Here is a 26,903-nt window from a genome sequence, read left to right as displayed (position 1 = left end):
TTGGGAAAGACGGAGGAGGAATTCCGGGAATAATTGCACGAGGAACTCTGGGAACAATACCAGGAAAACCTCTGGAAGATATTCTGTAGGAATCCCGTGAAAAACTTTAGGAGAAATCGATCGGAAATCAGGAATCATAGAAGATTCTCAAGGAGGTAAAATGCCGGTAGGCATCCGGATGACTTTTCCGCGGGGATTTCTAAAAGCAATGCCAAGAAAAATTGCGTAAAGAAACACGGAAAAATATCATTGAAAGGAATTCCTTGAGTAATTTCCAAAAAAAACTCCGTGAATTTATTTTGCAAGAACTTTTAAGATGTTTTCTAAGTGCATTTTTGAAGAAATTTTTTTTAAGAATCTCAAGAGGAGATTTATGAAATTTCTTTATGAATCTTTGAACGAATTTATTAAGAAGCTTTCTCAGATTATAGAAATTCTAATTTTCTGGAGGAATTTTTCGTATCTCCGGAGATATTTCTGAAAGAATCCATGGAGTTCATAAAAAGTTTTCTGGCGGAATCTCTAGAGAAAGTTCTGAAGGAATTTTTGAAGAAACCATGGAGGAATATCTGGAGTTATCTATGCAAGATTTACTTCAGAAATTCTTGGACATTTTTGGAAGACTTCTTAGATGAGTTCTTAGAGATATTTTTGAAAGACATTCTAGAGCCAGAAATTTTTAAAAAAATTAGATTTTTAAAACGTTTCTGTTAAGGAACAAATCAAATTTGTGCATTCTCAAACATTAAGAATGCAGTTTTGTCATACATATTAAACTGAAAATATTCCAAAAACGAACATCTAATTCCATTGGCCCATGGAAATACATTTTACTGAAGGATTCTTTGAAAAACTTCCTGAAGACCAATCAGGAGGTATTTAGGAAGAAATGCATGTAGGATTTTCTAAAATTTATGGGGAAAATTGAGGATGGAAGTTTCCTAGTGAAATCATTGGAAAACTCTGTTGAAATCACAAGTAAAATTTCTAAAGTAAGCACTTGAGGAATTTTTAAAGCTTTCCCTATAAAAACATTACAAATGTATCTTGCATCTTTTGAATCAAGCCGTAGAAATTCCTGGTAGAATCTCAGGAGAAATTTCTGAAATAGAAACTGAAAAATTTCCTGGGAAACCCCCGGTAGAAATTCTGAAGGAAACATTGAAAGATTTTCTTAAGGAATCCCAGGGTAAATTTCTGAAAAAAATATCTGAAGGAATTTCTGAAGTAATCTCTGGTCGCAAAGAAATTGATATGTGGAAGATTTCTTTTAAAAATCCCTTGAAAAGATTTTGAACGAAACCTTACACATTTTTCAAGAGAAATCTCTGGAGAAACGAAGGAAATGTCGATACTGCTGTTGACGTATTTTACAAAATTTTATCGGAAATAATTATCCAAGAAATTCCTTCAAGGAAAAAACGTCGTAGCAGAAATTTAAAAAACCCAATCTGGTATAATAGACAGATAAAAAATTTGAAGAACCGCAAACAAAAAGCCCATAAAAATTACAAGACACACAATACCAATGAAAATCTAGCAAATTATTTGGATATATGCGAGCAATTGAACTTAGCCATTAGTAATGCATTTGAAGAATATAATTCAAAAACTGAAAGCGAAATAAAGTCCTGTCCAAAGAACTTCTTCAACTACGTAAAATCCAAATTAAAATCTGACAATTTTCCATCCGTTATGCATCTTGATGAATCTGTTGGTGATAACTCGGAAAAAATTTGCAATCTTTTTGCAAATTTCTTCCAAGAAATCTATACAACATTTTCTGAAGAAGATCGTGACCGCGATTATTTTGCATTTTACCCAGAATTCCCTAGGGACATTGGCGTAAACCAACTCCAAGTGCAGGATATTTTACATGCTCTTAAGAATCTAGACGCCTCAAAAGGTCCTGGTCCTGACGGGATCCCCCCAGTATTCATGAAAACTTTAGCACAGGAACTGACTGCTCCTTTGTTTTGGCTTTTTAATATGTCGCTGGAATCTGGTAATTTCCCAAAACTATGGAAAAGCTCTTTTCTAGTACCTATTTTCAAATCTGGCCGAAAATCAGACGTACGTAATTATCGTGGTATAGCCATTATCTCTTGCATTCCGAAACTTTTCGAGGCAATTGTCAACGAAAAGCTATTTCTCCAAACCAAAAACAGAATTACTGATATGCAACACGGCTTCTTCAAAGGTCGGTCGACCTCAACAAATTTACTGCAATTCATAGACTATTCATTAAACGCAATGGATAATGGAAACCACGTGGAAGCTCTCTACACGGACTTTAGTAAGGCATTTGATCGTATTGACATACCAATGCTACTTTTCAAACTACAAAAAATCGGAATTGAGCCAATTCTCCTGAAATGGCTTGAATCATACCTAACTGACCGTTAACAAATAATTAAATTCAATGGAAACAAGTCAAACCCAATTCAAGTCACTTCAGGTGTCCCCCAAGGCTCTCATTTAGGACCTCTTCTCTTTATTATGTATGTAAACGACATTTCCTTCATTTTAAACAAACTAAAAGTTCTAATTTATGCCGATGACATGAAGCTCTTTCTGGAGATACGAAATGAAGAAGACATCAATGTATTCCACAATGAAATTCACATATTCTACGTATGGTGCAAAAAAAGCCTTTTAGAATTAAATGTAAAAAAATGCAACTTAATATCATTTAGCAGAAAAAGAACAACACCAAACATTTCAGTTGCATTAGGAAACCAAAATGTGGAAAAATGTGAAAGAGACTCTAAGCTTACTTTCGTAGACCACTACAACACAATAATTCACAGGGCTAATAACATGCTAGGGTTTATTAAGCGTTTCTGCTACAACTTTAATGACCCATACACAATCAAAACTCTGTATATTGCATATGTAAGATCAATACTGGAATATTGCAGCATTGTATGGTCTCCTTTTTCAATCACGCACGAAGAAAGATTAGAATCAGTACAAAAGCAATTTCTATTATATGCTCTTCGTAAATTAGGTTGGACTTCATTTCCACTTCCATCATATGAAGCACGCTGCAAGCTTATCGACATACAAACATTGAAAGAGCGGCGTGAAATTGCAATGGTTTCTCCTAGAATTTCTGGAAAAAATTAAGTGAAATTTCCAAAGGATTTGCTGGATAAGTTTCTGAAAGAAATTTCGGAAGGTTATCGGAAATTTCATATCAAGCGTTTTGGAAAGAATCTCTGCAGGATTTTCTAAAGAAATCCCTAGAGAAATTTCTTAAGTAAACAATTCTGGATTTTCTTTCAAAAAATTTCTGAGAAATGCTAGATGATTCTCTTGTGGATTTTCTGAAAGAATCCCTACATAAAAATTCGAAAATTTTGGAAGGATTCTTGGAGAACTTTTTAATGATTTTTTTGGAGAAATTTCCGCCGCTTTCGAATGGCACATATTGAGAATAGTAGATTAAATCTTAAAATTCTGCCGGTATGAGCATGAGCATGAGCATGAGCATGAGCATGAGCAGCATGAGCATAGATGACCGCACAATTCGTAGTTGCTACTCCGTGATTGACCAGAACAATCGAAATTGCACAAGGAACCAATGAATAGGGCTTAGCACTAGCTTACTATTCTCAATGTACACAGGTCGAGAGCTCTCAACTTTAATGGGGTCAATAACGGCGCCGGCCACGTCCACGGTCATCGAGGATGGGAGGGAATGTTAGTAAGACAAACGTTGTTATAAAGACCGCGAATCGCTGCATCTCCACGTTTGTCTCAGGAAGGATTTTTTTTGTTAGTAGGGTAAGGTACATTGTCAGTCCGGGAGTCACCTATGGTTGGTGATATGATTTGACAATGGATCAATATACACAAACCGCCGTTAACAACCGACCACTTTTCGACGCAAAAACTAGCCAAAAAGAAAATTCTATCGCGCGTCTCCACTCCACTAGGGAGCAGAAACCTTTAGTCTATTCCACACAGAAATACACTGAACGCGACTCACTTGTCGGCGCTCGGATTTTTTTTTTCGACCGGCGAGCCCGAACTAACACTTTTCACTCTTTTGTGTAAATGCAAAAAATGAAAGAAAATATTTATTATCAACTAAAAGTGTATTGGGAACTAGCGCGACGGGAAGCAAAAAATTCGGAACCGACTCGATCCACGACCACGACGCGTTCACCGCACACTCACCGCCGTCGAAATGCTCACTTCGGAATACAAAATAGAAAAGGAAAAAAAAAACGAACCACCGAAGCAAACGCGCGCGAACTGGCACCCGGACGAAATTCTATAGCACACTGATGCACGCTGGGTCCGCCGCCCCGGACAAAATTCTATAGCACACTCCACAGCAAATCTAAGCCGAAGATTTAGAGTAAAAATTACGAACACACGTGCGCGCGGCCCAACTATCGCCCTCTCCGGCTTCCCATCCACCACACACTATTGAATGCTAGGCCTCTGCTCGGCACAGCAAATCTAACCCGAAAATTTAGAGTAAAAATTACGAACACACGTGCGCGCGGCCCAACTATCGCCCTCTCCGGCTTCCCATCCACCACACACTATTGAATGCTAGGCCTCTGCTCGGCACAGCAAATCTAACCCGAAAATTTAGAGTAAAAAAACTACGAACACACGTGCGCGCGGCCCAACTATCGCCCTCTCCGGCTTCCCATCCACCACACACTATTGAATGCTAGGCCTCTGCTCGGCACAGCAAATCTAACCCGAAAATTTAGAGTAAAAATTACGAACACACGTGCGCGCGGCCCAACTATCGCCCTCTCCGGCTTCCGATCCACCACACACTCTTAAATCTTAAAATCTTAAAATTCTGCCGGTATGTAACTAAAATTCAATTCTAGTAGTATTTAAGGTTTTATTGCGGATTGAATGTTCTAAAATATGTCTTAAAACTGAATTAAAATCGTGATAAACAAAAAACCAAAACAACTTTAAAACTTTTGTAACGTTTTTTTTTTGTTTTATCACGATTTCAATTCAGTTTTAAAACTAATTTTAAGTCATTCAATCCGCAATAAAACCTTAAATGCTACTAGAATTGAATTTTATTTAAATACCGGCAGAACTTTAGTTCTAGTAGCATTTAAGGTCTTATTGCGGATTGAAACTTGAGTAAGTGATTTTGTTTACCAAGTCTGAAAAAATATAAAAATTACATCCGTCAGAGAAGACCGTACCGCAATAGGTGGTTAAATCCCGTTTATTTTTTCTGTCTTCGTTTCGTGAACACCACTGACTGAGAGGGATGCTGCTGCTCCGGCGGTGTGGCTTCCAATCAGCCAATTTGGTCGTTTCGAGCGATCCACAACTAAATCAATAGCCCAAGATTTGCTCTGTGCGCGCAATTGCTTTGTGGCTGTGGCTGATGCAGTCCCAAGATGTGGTCGTTTTGTGCAGGAACTGGTTTTTTCTCTCCGCAGCAGCCAGCTCGCAGGATAATGATAAAGAGCTCTATCAGGCATTCAGGCGAATGAGGGAATAAACGGCTGTGCTATGGCAGTGGCGGCGACGGCGGCGGCAGTGAATTGATTTGAGAGCCGGGGAGACTGATGTGCATTTAAAGATTTAATGCACCGATAAAAGTGGTGGTGCACGCACTGGCACGACTGACTGCTGGAGGGAAACTTACTATGCCATTCCACAGAGCAGTTGTTGAATAGAGTCATTTGTACGCGCGCAGATCTGGAATTTTTATCGAGCGCCATTCGAAATAACCGCGTCCGTCTACTCCTGACGGCAAATAAAAGACGCTATTCGAGTGCATCGTGGGTGGCAGATAATGTGTACTCTGGGGAAGATTTTATAACAGAAGAGTGTAATGCATAAAAAGAGGACTTGATGTGAGCTGACCAAACTTGAACATACTTTCGTATGTAGTCAATACATTCCAAGTTAGTGAAGAAATTTTAATTCAAGACTTTAAACAAGTTTTATACATCACACTGTGCAATGGCAAAGCTGATAGTTCAGTGGGAAGGTAGAGCCAGAAATGACAATATTAAACGAATCACTCACTCCGGCTCAAACTCAGTGGAAACGACAAACACGCTGCCCGGCACAAAACCCATAACTCAATTATGACGATCCTAATTTAACCACAAATGGCTCCCCGCACGTGCACCGCATCCAGTCAGGACCTAGTGTCAACAACAAGAACAACAACTAAAACGCCGACGTTTTCTGCGCGGTAATATGAAAGCCATCGCTCTCTGATTACAGCGAAGTCGCCCTTAACCAACTCCAATCAACCAAATCGGCGGGGGGATAAATTAGGACAAATTCAACGATGCGGCGCGACCGTGGTGTGTTGCGATGAATCTGCCGTGGTGTGGCCTCGGTCTTCTTGGTCAGCCACCAAGTCAAAATCCGCAAGGCCGCTACGCTAGGCCTTATCAACCACTACTGGTGGTTAGTAGTGGCAGTCGGGGTCTCGGGTGGTGGTAGATTCGCCACCACCATCGCCTCGCCACCAGCTAGTGGGGGTTGTGGCACCCCATGCCGGGTGCCACGGTCTCGAACTGCTGGAGAGCGATGTTGTCATACGTGCTTGTTAATATGGCTGGCGACAATGTGATTAAAACTGACAATGTACACCACCTCCAACGTCGTCGTCGTCGTCGTCGTCGTCGTAGTCGTCGATGCCACCAACAACGAAACGGCGGACGACTAACAGCTAGGCGGCGCTAGGATGTAAGTTAGTTCGCCACAGTGATGCCAGATGTTGTAAAGACGTTGTAAAGACCATTGATAACATCAAGCTTCAGTTGACTTTTTGGAGATAACTTTGGAAGCATTTGATAAAATAATGTGATGTCGCTACTGATTTGAATGCAGAAGAACCTTGGTTAATACTATATGGCAAGGTTGCAACCATTCATTTGCAAAAATTTACATTCATTTGCCATTATCTCAGTTCAGAAACATGCTATCGAAAAACAATGTATGGATGAATTGAACCTTGTAGTTTTATCTGAAAGTTTGCCGAATAACATTGGGGTCGCACACGCATTCCAAAGTCGTGAGCGAACTGTGAAGGCAACTCTCCACGCGATGAATATAAATTTCATTCACGCTGTGGAAAGTTGCCTTCACAGCTCACTCACGACTTTGGAATGCGTGTGCGACCCCAATGTTATTCGGCAAACTTTCAGATAAAACTACAAGGTTCAATTCATCCATACATTGTTTTTCGATAGCATGCTTCTGAACTGAGATAATATCAAATGAATGTAAATTTTTGCAAATGAATGGTTGCAACCTTGCTATATGGTCTAACGTCTTCTTACTAATTTGAAGAGTGAGAAGTTCAGAATAAGTAGTAGAAGTGGACAGTGATTACTGAGTATTGAGTAGTGAATAGTGAGAAGTGAGTAGTGCGGAGAGAGAAGTGGAAAGTTAAGAGAGAGGTGTCGGAAAACAGTAACAAGAAATGAGCGGCGAAAAATGAGGAGTGAAATGTAAGCAGTGTAGACAGAAGAGTAAAAAGTGGGAGTCAGGAATGAGCAGAAAGAAATGTTAAACAGTGAGAAGTGAATAGTGAGGAGTGAGCAGCGAAGGGTACGAAATTAATAAGTAGTGAAGGGTGACACTAGAAACTGAGAAGCGAAGAGTGGAAAAAAGATACAAGCAATGAAGAGTGAGAAGAAAACTGTAAGAAAAAAACAAAGAGTGAGAAGTGTGATCAAGTAAAAATGAGAAGTAAGCAATGAATAAGCAGGTGTGAGTATTGAAATGTGAAGAGTGAGAAGTGTACATTTATGAGGAGTGAGGAGTAAGAAGCGAAAAGTTTGCAGTAAAGATTCAGATCTGCGTATTAAGCAATGAGGAATGAGAAATGAAAAATGAAGAGCTAGGAGACGTCGAGACCGTTCCTTATTATTGTAAAGGCACGTTTCACCCCTTCTTATTTCTAAAATATTCGCCAAACATCTTAGAAACCGTGACTGCGATGAAAACAGCAGCCACTCACCAGCATCCGTGAAATGTTACATGGGATAGCTAATGATGAAAAACTCGATAAGGGACATTGTTATCTGCATGACATTACGTTTGCGCAAGAATCCAACTTTTGCTTCCAAAAATGGTTGAATTGTTAACACCCGTCATTTTTGACATCGAGTTTTCGAATAGAAAAAAAATCATAACTCTGTCGAGTTTTGACCAATCTTGATGAAATTTTGAGACAAAATTCAGTTTTTGTAGTTTTGATCAAATGGGACACAAAAACCGAAGTCCGGATTGTTCCAGAATTATTCCGAATTCCCTTAGGGTACCAGCGTTATGACATTTGGGGTAATCTTTTCAAAACATTTGTTTTCTGTATGAAACTATTTTGAAACATTGTGAATAATGGAATCCTTATCGAAGATGATTCTAACAGTAAATTTTCTAAATATCTGGTGTTCCTGGGTACCCTGGCGGAACCTGTAGTACGGGACATTTGCATATTTATTCCGAAACATATCGTGCGAAAGCCCGTTCTTCAAGATTTTACACGAATACCATTCCTATAGCAATGAAAAGGGCCATTGACCATTTTGGCAACTTCTGGAATCACCGGGGTGCCCTGGCGGAACCTGTAGTAGGGGACGTTTGCATATTTACACCAAAACATACCGTGCGATAGCTCTTTCTTCATGATTTGACGTGAATAGGATTCCTATAATCATGAAAGAGATCATTGACAATTTTGGCCACTTCCGGAACCTTCGCTTTAAAGTGGCGGAACCTGTAGTAGGAGACATTGTTACACATTTTTTGGAGGATTTTTACATGCCAACCAGTATATCAAACGATCAAATTTCATTTCATGCTTTTTAAATGAAGTTTGAAACTTCGTACTTCAAATCAAGAAATAGAGCGTAACGGGACACCATCGCAAAAAATGACAAATTATGACTTACGCCAAGAAATTTGCTACTTTCCCGAAACATTTTTTTAAATTTTTTCAAGTACTGCACACTGTTTCCAAAGGCCCAATTTCGTGGTCGAAATTGTTTTGGGCATGAAAAATTGATTTTAGAGATTTGGTGTCTTCGAAGAAGATGTTCTTTTGGAAGTATCACTAATGTGATTAATCCACCTAAAAGTGAGATAGAAATTCGATTTTTTTCATAAGTGAAGATTGCGTATTTATGTCTTCAGCAAAGTTGTAGAAAATGTCATTATGAGAAAACTTGCCGAACAAACTTTTGCTCTATCTGCTCAATTTCTAGAGATATTGGCCATTATTTGTAAATGACCCCTTAAAATCAGTTTTTTTGTTGTAACTTTTTCCAGACATTTTTGGGAATTTTCTACAAAGTTATTTAGTATGACAAAATACGTGTTTCTTCTGAAGACGGCAACATTGTATCTTTGATAGTTTTTAGATATTCAATAATTTATTTAGAAAAATAGCCTTTTTTACGGCTTTGTGACATTTACAGAGGCAAAATGGGGCAAGATTTTTCAATTGAATATGAAAGAAGTTTATAATAGGTGTAAATTTTGTTTCAACTCAGGCTGGACACTTGCTTCCTTGACAGTAAAATTTAGCTGTGAAATATTTTAGTTCGTAACTGAAATTTTCGAAAAAAAACTCAAAACGTATTGAAGATAGAACTTTGTCGTCTTTAAAGAAAACATGTATTTTATCATATATAATAACTTCGTAGAACATTTAAAAATTCCTAAGAATGTCTGAAAAAAGTTACAATGAAAAAACTGATATTTAGGGGTCGTTTTCAGGAAATGACCCATATCTTTCAAAATGGAGCATATAGAACAAAAGTTTGTTCGGCAAGTTTTCTTATAATGATATTTCCAACAACTTTCCTTAAGAAATCAGTAGACTATATTCACATATGGTAAACACTGAATACTCATCTCACTACTAGGTGAACTGATCACAAAAGTAATACTTTCAAAAGAAGGATTCTTGTCTATCAAACAACTTCTTGCAACAAACTGTATTGCATTGTAACTTTTTTCAGACATTTTTAGGAATTTTCAAATGTTCTACAAACTTATTATATATGATAAAATGCATGTTTTCTATAAAGACGACAAAGTTCTATCTTCAATACTTTTTGAGTTTTTTGAAAATTTTAGTTACGAACTAAAATATTTCATAGCTCAATTTTACTGTCAAGGAAGCAAGTGTCCAGCCTCATTTTGCCTCTGTAAATGACACAAAACCGTAAAAAAGGCTACTTTTCAAAATAAATTAGTAAATATCTCAAAAACTATCACAGATACAATGTTGCCGTCTTCAGAAGAAATACGTATTTTGTCATATTAAATAACTTTGTAGAACATTTGAAAATTCCCAAAAATGTCTGGAAAAAGTTACAACAAAAAAACTGATTTTAAGGGGCCATTCACAAATAATGGCACATATCTCTAGAAATTGAGCAGATAGAGCAAAAGTTGTTCGGCAAGTTTTCTCATAATGACATTTTCTACAATTTTGCTGAAGACATAAACACGCTATCTTCACTTATGAAAAAAATCGAATTTCTATCTCACTTTTAGGTGAATTAATCACATTAGTGATACTTCCAAAAGAAGGGCTCTGATATACCAAACATCTTCTTCGAAGACACCACTGTTAGACTGTACTGTTAGAATAATATAAGCAAATATCTATATTTTGGTGAAAAAGAATCGAAATCGACAACTAGAGCACTAAAATATCGTTCAACGAAGTTCAAAAATCGCGGTGTAGAAGTGCGTGGAATGTGTCATAAATTTGAGATTCTTTTTCCCAACTTCAATAATTAATACAAATTTTCACGTTATCCTGATGGATTTACAATAAACTTCGTAGACCAATTTTTTTAACTAGGAAAGCGTTGGCTAACAACAACCACCCAAAATTATTAAGGAGTTTTCTGAAAAATGTTCTCCAGAGATTGATTCGAGATGTTTCTAGAAATGCCTTAGAAGTTTTCCAATTTCAGCCATTTCAAAATTTACTGATGTTTTTTTTCAGAAACTCTTCCGAAATTTTCCCTAGAAGGGGACCTTATGCTATTTCCAAAAGATTTTTCCATAGGTTATTTTCTGAAACTGGACTCATTTCTTTTTTTTTTGGTTTTTGAATCGAAAAAGCGATGTGGAGCAAAAACGATTTTTTTGAATTACATACGTTGTTAGAGATGTTTCGTAAGATCTTTTTTGTTTTCCAGGAAAAATCTGAAACAAAATTTCTAAAACCTATTTTTTGAAATTCCTAAAAAATAACTGAAAGTACACGTGTCAGGATCAGGAAAAACTCATCTAAGTTAAGTTGGTAAAAGTTTCTAAAGAATTTCTACAGCAATTGCAGATATGCTTTAACGTTATTTTTAACAAAAACACAAGAAAGAGGAACTCTGCTGAAATTTACTCCACAACATTTTTTCAGAAGTTGATAAAATTTAATATAAAAAAAATCAACATGTCATGAAAGTTTCTTCAAATTAGTTCCAGAAATTTGTCAATGGCTTTCACTTCGCGTTTTACATGAAACTATTTGCTTTTCACAAAAATCGGTTTCAGCTTCGAAAAAAAACTTATGAATTCGACATTTATTTAGAAACACCTTCATGTATTCCTAAGGAAATGAAACATAAATGATTCAGATATTTCTACAATTATAATTTTGAAGAGCTTTATAAGTTAGGGTGCCTGTACCAGTTATCGCACTACCTAAGAAGAACTATTTCTACAAAAATAAGAAGAAGAACTTCGAATGTCATCGATATGTCAAATGATTGATAAATTTTCATACTTTACAGGAAAAATATAGAAACGGGTCCAAAACTACTTTTAGTATTTATTACGGCGTGTGCCAATGATAGGAACCCTGTACCAGTTATGGACACATTTGTTAATTTGGGTTCCACTTCGCACTATTTACATGCATTCCTTATGGAATTAGCCATAACTGGTACACTAAGGTACACCGGGGCAAGTTGAAACGGGTGGGGCAAGATGAAACAGCGGGTTAACATGATGTTTTCTAATGATGATAAACAGTTCGATCGCTATAACACATACTTTTTGATTCAAACCACCTTTTAGCGAAGGATAAATTTCCAAATTGTATTGAAATCTATTTTAAAACTTCGTGTTTCATCTTGCCCCACCCGTTTCAACTTGCCCCGGTGTACCTTATGGCGAAATAGGTTGCAAGGAAGCCGAAGGGAAATGATTTATTTCTATCGTAATTTGAGCAAATTGTGAAGTTTAAACGAATGCAATCATCTTTTGTGAACGTGATCTGGTGTTCACATTTTTTTCTTGTTGATTTACATAATTAAAGGTTGAAAATCGACTATGGCGAATTTGAGGTACTATAGCCATAACTGGTACACTGAGCCTATTTCTTCTTACACTTTTTATGTAATGTTTCGAAAATTCTGTAGAAGTGTATACGTGTATTTTGCATTTGCTGCAAATTTCGTAGAATCTTCAGGCGATTATTCAAGATCAAGAACTTACTCCTGCATAAAATTCTGGTGAAAATGTTATTTGTGTTTTTTTTTCCGAAGAGGATAAATCGTTGCCCGCGAGAGTGCAGGAGATTGGCATCGAAGAGCCGAAAGAGAGATAAAGGTTAGGGTGGTGCTTCGATTCCAGTTTGACTTTCTATTCCGAAGAATCGTAACTTGTTCTGTGGCTTAGTTGGTTAAAGCGCCGGACTAGCGATACGGAGTCGTGGGATCGAATCCCACCAAAACAAGTGGTATTTTTTTTTCTCAAATGCATCTCTCAAATTGTCAATTTGCCAATTAAACGTACTTTGCCTAAAAATACTTCAAGTTTTTACGTCTATTTCAGACATACTGGCCGACTGGTATAGCCGGAAAAGGGCAATAAAATCATTATTACAAAGCTACTATTTGGAAGTTTATCTTTGATGAGATTCTGTGGAGAATTTGGTATAACATGGAGATTGGACAAAGTACGAAAATTGTATTAATTTCGAAAGAATTCACTATTTTGTTAAAGAATATTTCGTTATTATTTTCCTGGATAATATCCCTATATTTTATTAAGAAACTTTTCGAAAAAGATGACTAATTAGGGATGCGTTACATGCTTTGTCTGAACTAGCAGATTATAAAAAATGAATGTACATCGGGTTTCTTCCCGTAGAATAACAGAATTCATGCTATATTATCATATGCAGAAACTTTTAAAATATTTCAATGGAAAAAAAAAAATATTTTTGCATCTTTTTAGCTGTTTTTTTACAAATTTGCATGAAATTCTCATTTTCGGCCGATTTCTCTCTCATACAAAATATATGGAAAAATTTTCACCGATGGAATATTTTGAAACCTTCTGCAAATGAAAATATAGCTTGAATATCGATGTTTGGTGGAAAGAAACCCGATGTACATTCAGTATTTATAATCTTCTGGTTCAGACATAGCGTGCGTTATCACATTTTCATGAATCCCAAAAAAAAAAATATTGGAGAATTTTCAAAACAATTTTTTATGTTTAGCTACTAGGATTATGACAAAAATATGGAAGCAATTTATTGCAATTTCCTGAACTGATTTTGCCCCCGATAATAATTGTTCAAAAGAGTGAAAAATGTATATTTTTAAAATAATCTACATATTGTAAATGCTTGACAAATCTCATGATTTTTGGCGCAACCTCGAATAGTTTCTGGAATTTTTATATAAATGTACAGTTTTTTACAGTTAAATTTTAGAAAACTTAAGAAAAGCATAAACCATAGTGTTAATTTTCAAGATTAGAAAATTCAAAATTTTTAAAATTTTGAACAGATTCTTGAAGCACATTCTTGAAGATCACAAATAAATATTCCCAATTTCAGAATAAAATTCCAGCATCGTTCAAAAGCATGATTTTCTTATCAGATTCCGTCAGAACATATTTAAGTAATTCATAAAATATTCAATAAGGAACATACAGGGGATACTCAAAATAACTGCGAGAGGTAAAATTTTCACTTTTCAAAAAATGTTCAACTCGCTGTAACTTTTAGAAAAGGGCATCAAATATTCTCAAATTTTTACTGTAAATTCATCAACTAGTTGTGTATGTCTGGTTCAAATTTGGAAAAGATCATTCTACACGAAGTTATAAAGATTCTAGAAAGCGATAAAAGCTCATTATATAAGTCATAAATGATCAAAACTTCATTGCATACGGATCATTGAATCCGGAGATATAACAGCTAAAAGTTGGCCATCGAATAATTATACCTTTTTCTAGAACCTTTATAACTTCATGTAGAATAGACCGGTCTTTTCCAAATTTTGATCACTGATACACAACTAGTTGATGAACTTACAGTAAAAATTTGAGAATATTTAATGCCCTTTTCGAAAAGTTACAGCGAGTTGAACATTTTTTGAAATGTGAAAATTTTACCTGTCCCAGTTATTTTGAGTTACCCCTGTATCTCAATCTGAAGATTCACTTATTCATTTTCCGCGATTTGCCCTTAAATGTCTTCCACAAATTTTAAAAAAATTCAATTTTTGTAATTAAAAAATTCTTCTGAAAGGTTTTGGAGTTTGTGCTTAATAGTTCTTACGGGTAATACCTAGAAAACTTTGTTTCTTTTTGGTCATCTAAGTAGATCTCGATCGAGTGGGGGGAGTATTTCAGAAATCCTTTCCGATTTTTACGTATACTGTATACAATGAGTGAGGTTTATCTGCGCGTGCAGTATTTTTTTTAATCGCGTGTGTTCCGGAAAGGTTAATCACATGACATTTTGTCGTGCATTCTGTAAACATTAAAAATTCTCCTGGCAACCCTGCTAAACCACCTCCGTACTCCAGCAGTAGGCCCGCGCTTTCCGGCACTCGTCCGTCAGCCAGGCCGGCAATAGTAGCAGCAGTTGTAGTAATAGCTGGTAACAATGGGCGGTCTCCTTCTCTAATGCATGTATGGTTCGCTGTTGGTTGTTTGCCTAAGCGTCGTCGTCGACGTCGTCGTCGAACAAAAAGTCTTGCGAAAACTTGCAGTCTTCCCCCCTGTGCGAAGACCACTGCGAACGGATGAAGAAGAAGAAGGGTAGTACCTACACAGTCAGCAACGAACGTGTCCTACTACGGCCTGGCCTGGCTAGTGACTGACTGGAAACATGTAATCTAATAACAGCTTGCTCGAACACCTCTTCTTCCTTCCTTGTCTTTGGGTTCTGGTGGTGGGCTCCTCTAGAAATGGACCGATTCGCATGCATATGTGCTGCTGGCGGGGCTATGCTGTCTGTAGTGTTAGAAAGCGGGCCAAAGTTGAAACAGTTTTTCCTATCAGAGCTAAGGGTTAGCCTCTGCTTGGAGCTCCGAACTCCGACCAAGGAACAATGTGCGAACAAGTTGGAAATGTTCGGGGGCGGGTCTCCGGGGCGGATACAGTTTAGTGCCTTTGGTAGTCCGGCAGCTTCCGTAGGTTTCCCGACGTGGACGTTTACTACAAAGTTTGGGCCCTTCCGTTTTTTTTTTTCGTTCTAAACAGCTTCTATATTGAGCGAAAGTTCAACCGGGCTTGATTCTTTGAACTTTGTGTATGGCCCGGCGTTGGGCAGCCGACGGCGCACGCCGGTGCGGTGGGAGTTATCTTTACACGATGTTTTACCGCCCCGGAACAGAAAGGTGGCGCGTGAAACGATCCATATCAAAAGGATATCAGGTGGCACCGAACCGACCGTTGCAATTTATGTTCACAGGGAAAAGGAGGTCAAGCTCGAAAGGGCATTACAGAGGAAGGCAGTCAAGGCATTTTACAGTTTACAAATTGATAACTTCCTGTCCAATGGAGAACGAGAATATGAATACATTTCAAATCAAATCCTAGGATTGTAAGATACAGTATTCATACCTAGATGAACTTTGAAATAACACATTCGAGTATTCCCAAATAAAAAGAGGAATTTTAATACTCAAAATTCTTTGACACTAACTGTTAGATCGATCTCCAAGTAGTATTTATTTTGAGACTATTTACATAACTACAAAATCGTTTAGATTTGCATCACATTCCTCACTTATGACAGTGTTTGCAAATTCTAGTTTTTGGAGAAAATATCTGTTGATTACCACTTCTTGTCTTGTGGGTACCGTTCTAAACGATCACATCTGAATTGATTGTAAATTTTAAGTTCAAGTCATCCACAAAGCCTCCAAGATAGTTACTCGTCCGCCCCGTCGATGACATTAATTGCTGCCGGGTTTTTCAATTTGCCTTTTCTTACCCCTCTCCAGGAAAAGCATCCAACGACCCCCGCAAAAAAAGCAAATCTTGAAAATCGTGGTACCATCACCATACCGTCTGACTTCTGCTTGATGGCATTGAGAGCGCAATTCACCATTGTGCACGTACCTAGAAATAGAACGGAGAAAAGAAAAGAAACGTCCATTAGTTATCTGCTCAACGACAATGACGACAACGACATCGGCAAAGACGACGACGACAATACTTGACAAAATGAAATCGAGTGCCTCGGTGTGAACATCAACTACAACTATCTCAAACTGAGAGGAGCGGGGGACGTACAAACAGGGGTAGCAGGAGCAGCAGCATCAGAAGCAATGGCACTCGTCGACGCCCTCGGGTAACTGAATTGCATACTGCTGGAGCAACTCGCACACTCACTAAATTTACACAACCGAACGGGGTAAAAACGATTTCCATACAGATTGAACTAATTCATTGCAGGAACAGCGACGAGCGTTTCTTCGCCGGAGTCACACCAATTTCCATATTGTGAAATAGATAACACCAAGCCATTCTAAGGGAAAGGCATAGAGCAAGGATCAGGGGGTTTTCAGATCGGGGCATACGGAGCAGCAATTGGTTTTCACTTTTCATGAGGCCTTGAACTTTCAGAAAACTTACTGGGCATAATATCCTAGGGCATAATAGATTACAAATCGTAGCTTTGTATAATGAAAGAAGTTACCGTTACACAGGTAGACTTTAGGATCTAAACTCAAGGACAGTTTGGATGACCTAGAATATACCAACTGTTCAGAACTTTCAGAATACTTACTGAACATGATAGGTTTCAAATCGTAGCTATGTATAATAAATGAAGTTACTGTTACACCCGTAGATTTTAGTATCTAAACTCAAGGACAGTTTAGATGACCTAGGATATTCCGACTGATTCGAAACTATCTATTGAACTTTCTGAAGATTTACTGGACATGATACGATTACAAATCGTAGCTTTGTATAATAAAAGAAGTTGCCGTTGCACCCGTAGACTTCAGGATTTGAACTCAAGGACAGCTTGGATGACCTAGGATAGTCCGACTGTACTGTCTATTGAACTTCCAGAAGACTTACTGAACACGATCGATTACAAATAGTAATCAAAGGACAGTTTGGATAACATAGGATTTTTTTTTTATCTGTATTAACGAGATTTTTAGCCCTTGGCTAGTTCATCTCGGGACCCACGCTTTACTTCCCTTCCGAAGGAAGAACTCACATTTTTGTGAGTTTGTCGGGAGTGGGATTCGATCCCAGGTCCTCGGCGTGATAGTCAAGTTTTCTAACCATCCAACCAGGTCCGCTCCACTAACATAGGATTTCCCAACTGATCTGATACTGTCTAATGAGCTTTCAGAAGACTTTTTGGACATGATAGATCACAAATCGTAGCTTTTTATAATGAAAGGAGTTACTGTTACACCCGTACACTTTAGGATCTAAACTTAAGGATAGTTTGGATGACCTAGGATATCCCGATTGTTCTGATACTGTCTATCGAACTACCACAAGACTTACTGGACATGGTGGATTACAAATCGTAGCTTTGTATTATGAAAGAAGTTACCGTTACACCCGTAGACTTTAGGATCAAAACTCAAAGACAGTTTGGATTACCTCGAATATCCCGACTGTTTTAATACTGTCTATTGAACTTTCAGAAGACTAACTGGATATGATATAATACAAATCGTAGCTTTGTATAATGAAAGAAGTTACCGTTACACCCGTAGGCTTTAGGATCTAAACTCTTGAACAGTTTGGATGACCTAGGATATGCCGACTGATCTGTTACTATCTATTGATCTTTCAGAAGATTTACTGGACATAAAATAATAAAATCATAGCTTTGTATAATGAAAAAAGTTACTGTTACACCCGTAGACTTTAGAATCTAAACTCAAGAACAGTTTGGATTACCTAGGATATTCCGACTGTTCTGATACTGTCTTTTTAAAATTTCAGAAGACTTACTGGACATAATAGATTACAAATCGTAGCTTTGTATAATAAAAGAAGTTACCGTTACACCCGCAGACGTAAGGATCTAAACTCAAGAACAGTTTGAATGACCTAGGATATCCAGAAAAAAATATTCTGCAAACCACAGAAAAACGCCAGAAAATCTTTAATAACGCCTGAAAAAAAATCCCGAAAAAACATAGTTCTGACTATAGCCCGATGGAATTTTTGAAGGAATTTCTGAAGGAATCTCTGAGAGAAGTCTTAAAGGAGTTTATGTAAGAAAAATTTAAGGAAGGAGTTTCATAAATCTTTGGAGAAATTTTTAAATGAATCCATGAGAAGCATCCTCATTTCTTGGAGTGATTGCTGGAGGAATGTTTGGAAAAATTACTGAAAGAAAATTTGGAGGAGCTCCTAAAGGATCTTTGGATGAATTCCTGGAGGGTTCTGAGTAGGAATTGCCGAAGGAATCTTTGGAGATGTTTCAGAAAAAGTACATGAAGAAGAAATTTAAGCTATCACTGGAGGAATTTCTAAAGATATCTTTGGAGGAGCTGTTCAAAAAATACATGAGATCATTTCTGAATGAATTCTTAGAAGAATTCCGGAATGTTCCTTGAGGGGAGTTTCTAAAGAAATCTTTGGAGAATTGTTTTTATAATTCATGATAATATTTCTGGAGGAATTCGTGGAACAATTACTGAAAAATCATAGAAACAACACCAGAAAGAATCCCTGCAGATTTTTTAGTAGGAATCATTAGAAAAAAAATTGGAATGATTTTTTTTTCGTAAAGGAATCCTTGAAGAGATTCCCATAGATTACTAGAAGAAACTCTCTAAGCGAATTCCTCATGGAATTCATGCAGAGGTTTCTGTTAGATTCTTTGAAAGAATTCCTGAATGAATCTCTGTAGCAGTTTTCGCATACTTGGAGATACCTATTACTAAACGAATCTAGGAAGGTAAATAAATTGGTATAAATTGGTGGAATGATTATAAGAACCCTTGGTATAATTTTCAGAATTTTTTCAGAGAAACACTTACCTTGACGAATTTTTGAAGGAATTTCTGCAAAAATCGTTTCAGAAGTTTATGAGGGAAATCTTTGAGAAATTTATGAGAGAATCTTGGAATTCTTGGAGATTTTCTTTTTAAGAATTCTTCGATAAATACATGATTGAATACTTGGAGATTTTGTTTCAATGATCCAAGGAAATATACTGAAAGTATTATTGAACAAATCTTCGTAGGCATCATGAAGAAATTGTTGCAAATATAATTGAAGAAATCTTTGGAAAATTCCAGATAGAAGCCTTGGAGGAATTCCTTATGGATCCATTGGATATTGTTCAATATTTTGGAAAAATAATTAGAATAATTCACAATAATTAGAATTTCACTTATTGGGAAATTAATTTTTAAATAGGTTCGGCAATTAATTTGACCATTGTGAATTTCTTTGGGAATCCCCTGGGCATGCCTTCTGTCATGCATTTGAAAATTCCTTCGGCGATTTCATTGAGAACTCTTTCAGCAAATGCTTTGCGAGTTTCTTCTGAAATTTCTTTGAAATTTGTCATCCATCCCATTGGGAATGTCTTCGGAAAAATATTCAGAAACTTTTTCAAAAACTTCTTTGGATGTTGCTTTGTCGATTTCTTTGAGAATTCCTTAGACAATTCCTTTGGTAATTCCATTGAAATTCGATAACTAATAACATTGGTATTTTTTTTAAGTTCCCACGTCAGTTCCTGTAAAATTCCTTCGACATTTCATTGGGTATTTATTTTAAATGCCTTTTTTTCGGCAGTTTAGTGGAATTTCTTTTAGATTTTTTTCGTATTTCAGCCGAAAATTATTTTGGAAAATACTGACAATTTTACTGGGATTTTTTTCGGCAATTTCTTTGAGATTTCCTTTGGTTATTCCTTTTGTCAATTCCTTTGGTATTTTTTTTATTTTGTTCAGCAATTCTCAAAATTTCTCAGACAGTTGCTTTATGAAATGTTTCTACAGTTTCGTTATCCAATCTTTCAAAATAAAATTTTATTTTTCTCAAAAATTCTCTCTCGTTATTTTTTTTTTTTCAAAAGATCTTTCGTAATTCTTTCGAAAATACTTTGGTAATTTTATTGTATTTTGATTTTTTTTTATTGTTTTTGTATTGTAATTCTATTGTATTTTTTCAAAAATTCTTTCCTTTTTTTTCAAAAATTCTTTCGCATTTTTTTCAAAAAATCTTTTGTATTTTTTTTTCAAAAAATCTTTTGTATTTTTTTTTCAAAAAATCTTTTGACTATTGCTTTGAGGATTTCTCAGACATTTTTTTTTGGAAATTGTGGAATTCCCAATACCGAAAGAATGATCAAAACAAATACAGAAGGCATAGACGTATTGATAAAAAAAGTAAAAGTCGAAGGAATTTCAAAAAGGAGTGGCCGAAACAACTTCCAAAAGAATTCTCAACAAAATATTGAAAAAAAAACAAATGCCGAAGAAATTATTGAAGGAATTTCAAAATAAATTGCCAAAGAATAATTTATTCCGAAAACTGCACCGCAAGAACAACTTTATGAAAACCCCTGCCATAGATAATACTACAAAGCCGTTGTCGTCGCAGAAGTTCTTCTCTTGTTGTGCCCGGAGTGTCGCCTCACGTCCAGACATTAGTCTTCGGCGGCACTGCTGCGCTGGCTGCACAGCCCACAGGTCACCCCTTCTTCTGCATCCGACGACGACGAGGGCGATGAAAGCACCCGCAAATTTCTGAAAAACCCGGTTCTTATGGTGTGCCCGCCTGCTCGCCAATTCCGAAAGGCACAGTTAACTTAATATTCAAATCACTCCCATTTCGCTGATAAATAGAGAACAACCGAAGCACAGTTTCGCCTCAAACCCCGCCAGTCGCATCCAACCTGTCTCATCTCTCTTCTAGAGTAGTGTTAACTGCGTGCTCCGTATCCTAGTCGAAATCGGTCGACCCCAGGCCCCGGACAACATACGACGGACGACGACAACGACCAAGTCCTACATTTCTATTTATTAACGCAGTTAGCATCCAACAAGAGACAATTTCCCTGACGGGTGAGGGAGGTTGGTCCTGCCTGATGGTTGACTTAGAAGAATGGTTCAATTCTCGACCAGAATTGTGTGACAAAATTATTGTAACAATTTCAATTGAAAACAAATACCCTCGAAAAAGGCCAAATAAATCATGCCGAAACGTCGGGCAATGCAAATTTAATCGTTTGGATTCCCTAGACTGAGAAAGCCAGAATTTTCGTAGCAAATACAAATGTTTATGGAATTTTGTTTTTGAATTTATTCTACGGCCTAAGAAAATGGAAGTTTTTGTTAATTTAAATAAATAAAACGGAATTCACTATTTTTTATTTTGAAAAATATTCACTGAATTAGTTTTTATTATTCAATTTTTTTGACTTTCTATTCAGTAGGAAAGTTTTTTGCTCTATGGTTTAGTTGGTTGGGGCGCCAGACTAGTGACATGGAGTCAAGGGCTTGATTCCCACCGCATTCCTTGCAGTTTTTTTACAACTTTTCTCTCAATTTTCAAATTGTTTTTTCGAAGTTACTGTTTTTCAGATATTGAATTAGAACGAAAGTGTGCTAATTTAGGTAGGTAATTAAGGCATTTTCGTGAATATTTTTGTTAAAACTACAAATGCCGCAGGTTTTACGAACTAAATCAAAATGTAAGAATCTGTATCAATTTCATTATACCCATCTGGTAGAGTTCCGAATATTGTCGGTCAAAGGCGAATCGTTCCAAAAGGGCACTCGAAGTAAATATTAATCAGCGGACCACCAACTAGGACCATCAGTTAACTGAAAACTTGGCACTTGGCGCCAACCCGTTCCGGAAGTACGATATGAATTCAGAGTTGCACAGCACATGAAGTGGTGAAATGGTGGTCTTCGCCGGGTGACAACGATAATGATGATGATGATGATGATGACGATTGTTGTGGCGAACGACGTAGGGCCACTCCAAACAATACAAAGTGCGACGACGACGACGAGGACGACGTCATTTGAAGGGTTCTTTGGAGGGTGTTTGAAGCATTGTAGTCCGCACACACACAGCACAATGGGGTCGTGCATTTGTCCTTGTTAACTGTTGCACGGTTCGTTAGGGAAACAGTTTTTGCGCTGGAAGTGCTCTGTTGTTCAGACGGGGACGAAATGGGACGAGGTTGGGACTTAGCACTTTAGTGATGGGAAAACTGCTCGAATGGCATTTCTAGTAGCTATGAGGACGAGTAGAATGGAAGAAAAATTAGGGAAGGAGCTTAGAGCAAGTCAAAAGAGTGAGCCTACAGTAAATACAGGGGTTACTCAAAATAACTGGGACAGGTAAAATTTTCACTTTTCAAAAAATGTTCAACTCGCTGTAACTTTTTGAAAAGTGCATCAAATATTCTCAATTTTTTACTGTAAGTTCATCAACTAGTTGTGTATCAGTAGTTTAATTTTGGAGAAGTTTGGACCATTGTCCACGGAGTTATAAAAATTCTAGAAAAAGGTAAAATTATCCGATAGCCAACTTTGAGCTGTTATATCTCCGGATTCAATGAACCGAAAGCAATGAAATTTTGACCATTTATGACTTGTATAATGAGCTATGAAAAACCTTTGACTTAACTTAAAACACGGAAGAAACTTATAACGATTAGATTATTTTTCTAATAAAACACCAAATTATCTAAAACTTCAACATCGTTTCAAAATTCAAGATGCAAATTATAGTTCAATTAATTTCTCTCTAAATGACTTATATATAAATGTGTTTTGAAGGAAAGTTACAACTTAGCCGCTTATAAATTGAGAAAGTAATGGGATGCATATTAGAAATTGATGAATTTACTAAAAATCGTGAAATGAATGAAATCGTTATAACTTTTTCTCTTGTTAAAAATTTACAGTTAGATTAAACGTTTTTAAGAGTTCATCATATAAGTCATGAATGGTCAAAATTTCATTGCAATCAGTTCATTGAATCCGGAGATATAAAAGCTCAGAGTTGGCTATCGAATAATTATACCCTTTTCAAGAATCTTTATATCTTCGTGAAGAATAGCCCGATCTTTTCCAAATTTGAACCACTGATACACAACTAGTTGATGAACTTACAGTAAAAATTTGAGAATATTTGATACCCTTTTCAAAAAGTTACAGCGAGTTGAACATTTTTTGAAAAGTGAAAATTTTACCTGTCCCAGTTATTTTGAGTATCCCCTGTAGTTAAGACGTAAGGAAAAACAATGAGAAAATTGAGAATGAGTAAGTGAGTGAGTTGATAGTGAATCAATAATGGTTTCATAATGATCCAAAAGAGCGTAAAACGAGAGACCCTTGAGTATGATTCAAGGTTGGGATGACTCTGGGGAAAAAGTGAGACAACGGGTAGTATGTCAAAGAGAAGTTATGAGCAGGGATGGGAAATGTCCAGCAGTTCCTGTGTAAATAGGTATGGAAAGCACTGCTAGATTTTTTTTTCTAAAAAGTTCGCTCTAAGACGAAAAAACTCAAACTGTTTCGAAGATACAGTGTGTGTTTAATTGACAAATTGAGAGATAAATTTGCGTAAAAAATACCACTTGTTTTGGTGGGATTCGAACCCACGACACGATTTCACAGAATCTTCACTTGTTCTGTGGCTTAGTTGGTTAAAGCAACGGACTAGTGATACGGAGTCGTGGGTTCGAATCCCACCAAAACAAGTGGTATTTTTCACAAATTTATCTCTCAATTTGTCAATTAAACACACATTGTATCTTCAAAAAAGTTTGAGTTTTTCGCCTATTTCAGACATACCAGCCGACTGGCATAGCCGGTAAAGGGCAATGAAATTATCTACCAGTTCGCTCCAAGGAATGATACCCACAATTACCCGAGGTTTATTCTCCCCAGAGAGCCATAGTGAAAGAATTTTTGAAAAATCTGTCAACTTTCAATGAAATTGCATGCAATAATCCACATTCTCGTTTTAGTGAACGCAATATTCTAATGTTACGAAAAAATCTGTCATGCAGATGCAATCTTAAGGTGAAACTGGATGCATTTCCTTATATTTTTGGTTTTTGATTTTTTAATAAATAACACGCAATATTTTCAAAATCGGTTTTCTTACACACTTAGAAAAAGGATCAAGGTATATTCTGATTTTTTTTTTCGTGGTGGAAAATGTTGTTCATTTTTACAAAAAACATTTTTTACAAAATTTTGTTTAAAATGGTTTTTGTAACAACATTTCCACCAGAAAAAAAAATCAGAAGATAACTTGGCTCTTCCTCTAAATGTGTACGAAAATCGGTTTTGAAAATACTGCTTCGTTATTAAATAAAAAATCAAAAACCATAATATGAGGAAATGCTTCCAGTTTTGCCTTAAGAATCGGATTATTCGTTTGGAAATTTCTCAAACAAATCTTTTGAGAATTCCTTTTACAATTATATCAATATATTCTTTGGAAATTGCCACGGAAATCTCTTTGGTACTTTTTTGGCAAGCTCTGAGACAATTTCTTAGAAAATTCACGAATTCCCAACCAAAATTAATATGGGATGAATTTGTAATGAAATTAAAGAAATTAATTACCAAAGGAATTGCAAAAGGAAATGTCGAATTAATCTCCAATAAATTTTGAAGGAAATCTCAAAACAATTTCCGGATAAATAACTTGAGGCGAAACTGGAAGCATTTCCTCACTTTTTGGTTTTTGATTGTTTTATAAATAACGAATCAATATTTTCAAAATCGGTTTTCGTACACATCTAGAGGATAGATAGAGGATAGTGGAAAATGTTTTCCGTTTTTGCAAAATTTCACAAAAAATGGTTTTTGAACAAATTGAAAACTTTTTCAACACGAAAAAAATTCAGAAAAAAACATTGATGCATACTCTACATGTGTACGAAAACCGTTTTTGAAAATATTGCTTCGTTATTTAAAAAAAAAATCAAAAACTGAAAAAATGAGGAAATGCTTCCAGTTTCGCCTTAACAGACTGCTTGAGAAATTTCTAAAACAATAGCTGAAGGAATTTTCAATAAAATTGCCTAAGAAATTCCAAAGAGAATTTCAAAAGAAGTTGCCGAAGACACTTGCAAACGAATTGCCAAAACTAACAAATTCCAGAGGAATTTACCAAATACTTTTACAAAAAAATGCCACAGAGGTTTCCAGAGGAGTTTTCAAAAACAAAAAAAAAAACCAAGGATTTACAGAAGAAAAAATATATAATCTACCGGATGAGTTACCGAAGGAATTTTCAGGAAATCTTAAAGGGAAATACCGAATCAATTCCAGAAGGAATAGCCAAAAAAATCCAAAGGGGGTTTTTAAAAAATATTCATAAAATTACTGAAGGCAATCTTTAAAAAATACAAAGGATACACACCATAACACTTGCCAAAGCAATTGCTCGATAATTTTCAAAGCAATTGCCGAGAAAGCAAAGCATTTTTCGAAGGAATTGTTTAAAGGAATTCCTGCAGAAAAGCTCACTAAAATTTGTCCAATGAATCTTCGACGGGTTTGCTGAAAAATGTGAAGAAACTTTCTCAAATAATAGCTAAAGGAAATTCCAGAAGGAGTGTCGAATAAATTTCCAGAGTGATAACTGACAAAAATTAAAAAAAAAACAGAGACACAATCAAAGGAATCTCTGTTGAAATTCTTAATGTAAATAACGAATCAGTATCGATTTGTCGAAAACATTCCAAAACAAAAATGCCATTCCCAAAGGAATAGCCGAAACAAATTTCAGAGAAGTTACTGCAGGCATTCACAAAAAAAAAATAATTGCAAAAGAATTCTATCAAAGAACACACTAAAGAATTCCCAAAGCAATTGCCGAAGGAATTGTTCAAAGAAATTCCTGATGAAAAAATAATGAAATTTACTAGATGGATTCTCAAAGGATTTGCCGAAATATGCGGAAGAGATTTCCAAAGGAATGTCTTCTAGAGGAATTACCGAACAAGTTGCCAGAGTAATAATCAAAAAAGTAAAACAAAATTACCTAAGAATTTTTCAAACAAATTTTCGACGAAATTCCTAATGTAAATAACAAATTAGTATCGATTTGTCGAAAACATTCCTAAGACCAAGCCCACTCATGGGCTCAATCAAGCGTTTTAACGTTAAGTAGAGCCCCGAACAAAGAAGCGAACCGCACCGGTCGCTGCTAAGTAGGGCTCGAAAGCGAAAAGTTTACGTACGGTTCGTAGCAGGGCTTAGAATATAGAGACACGCAAAGTACGGTCTCTATCCGTAGGCTCGTGCGCTCTCTCGCGTTTAGCTCTCTGGGTAGCGTAAAGAGGAGACGAAAGAACATGAGTATGGATTTGTTGCCAGGTATGTAGTTTCTAGAGAATGATTTTCTTGTTTTGTATAGGTAGGAATTTCTTTTAGTTTGCAACAAATATTTGAAATTTTCAACCAATTAGTATCATAGATCGTTACACGAATAACACAACAAATTGTCTGACATACAATTCTGATAGAGTGACAATACAAACGCAGAATAATAATAGGTTTAAATTGACAAGCTTTGCTTAAGTATGTTATGAATAAAGTTTTCCCTTCTTCGCCAATTTTAGGATCATGCATATCGAAAATGTATTGATTTTCTCTTAAAAATAAGTACTATTGCTC

General features: G+C 36.3%; 1 protein-coding gene and 1 non-coding gene across 13 annotated transcripts in view; one reads left to right on the top strand and one right to left on the bottom strand.

Annotated features, from left to right (window-relative positions):
• Positions 1-26,903, bottom strand: part of LOC109411294 (insulin receptor substrate 1-B) — a 683,096-nt gene that overhangs the window by 271,153 nt on the left and 385,040 nt on the right. The window lies entirely within an intron of this gene.
• Trnat-agu (transfer RNA threonine (anticodon AGU)) lies at positions 23,893-23,965 on the top strand. Its single transcript has one exon. It is a non-coding gene; the product is annotated as a tRNA-Thr (tRNA).

The sequence above is a fragment of the Aedes albopictus genome, chromosome 2 (genome assembly GCF_035046485.1).
Source record: "Aedes albopictus strain Foshan chromosome 2, AalbF5, whole genome shotgun sequence".
In the NCBI taxonomy this organism is placed as follows: Eukaryota; Metazoa; Arthropoda; class Insecta; order Diptera; family Culicidae; genus Aedes; species Aedes albopictus.
The sequence above is the reverse complement of the archived record's forward strand: the minus strand, read 5'-3'. Positions and strand labels throughout refer to the sequence as shown.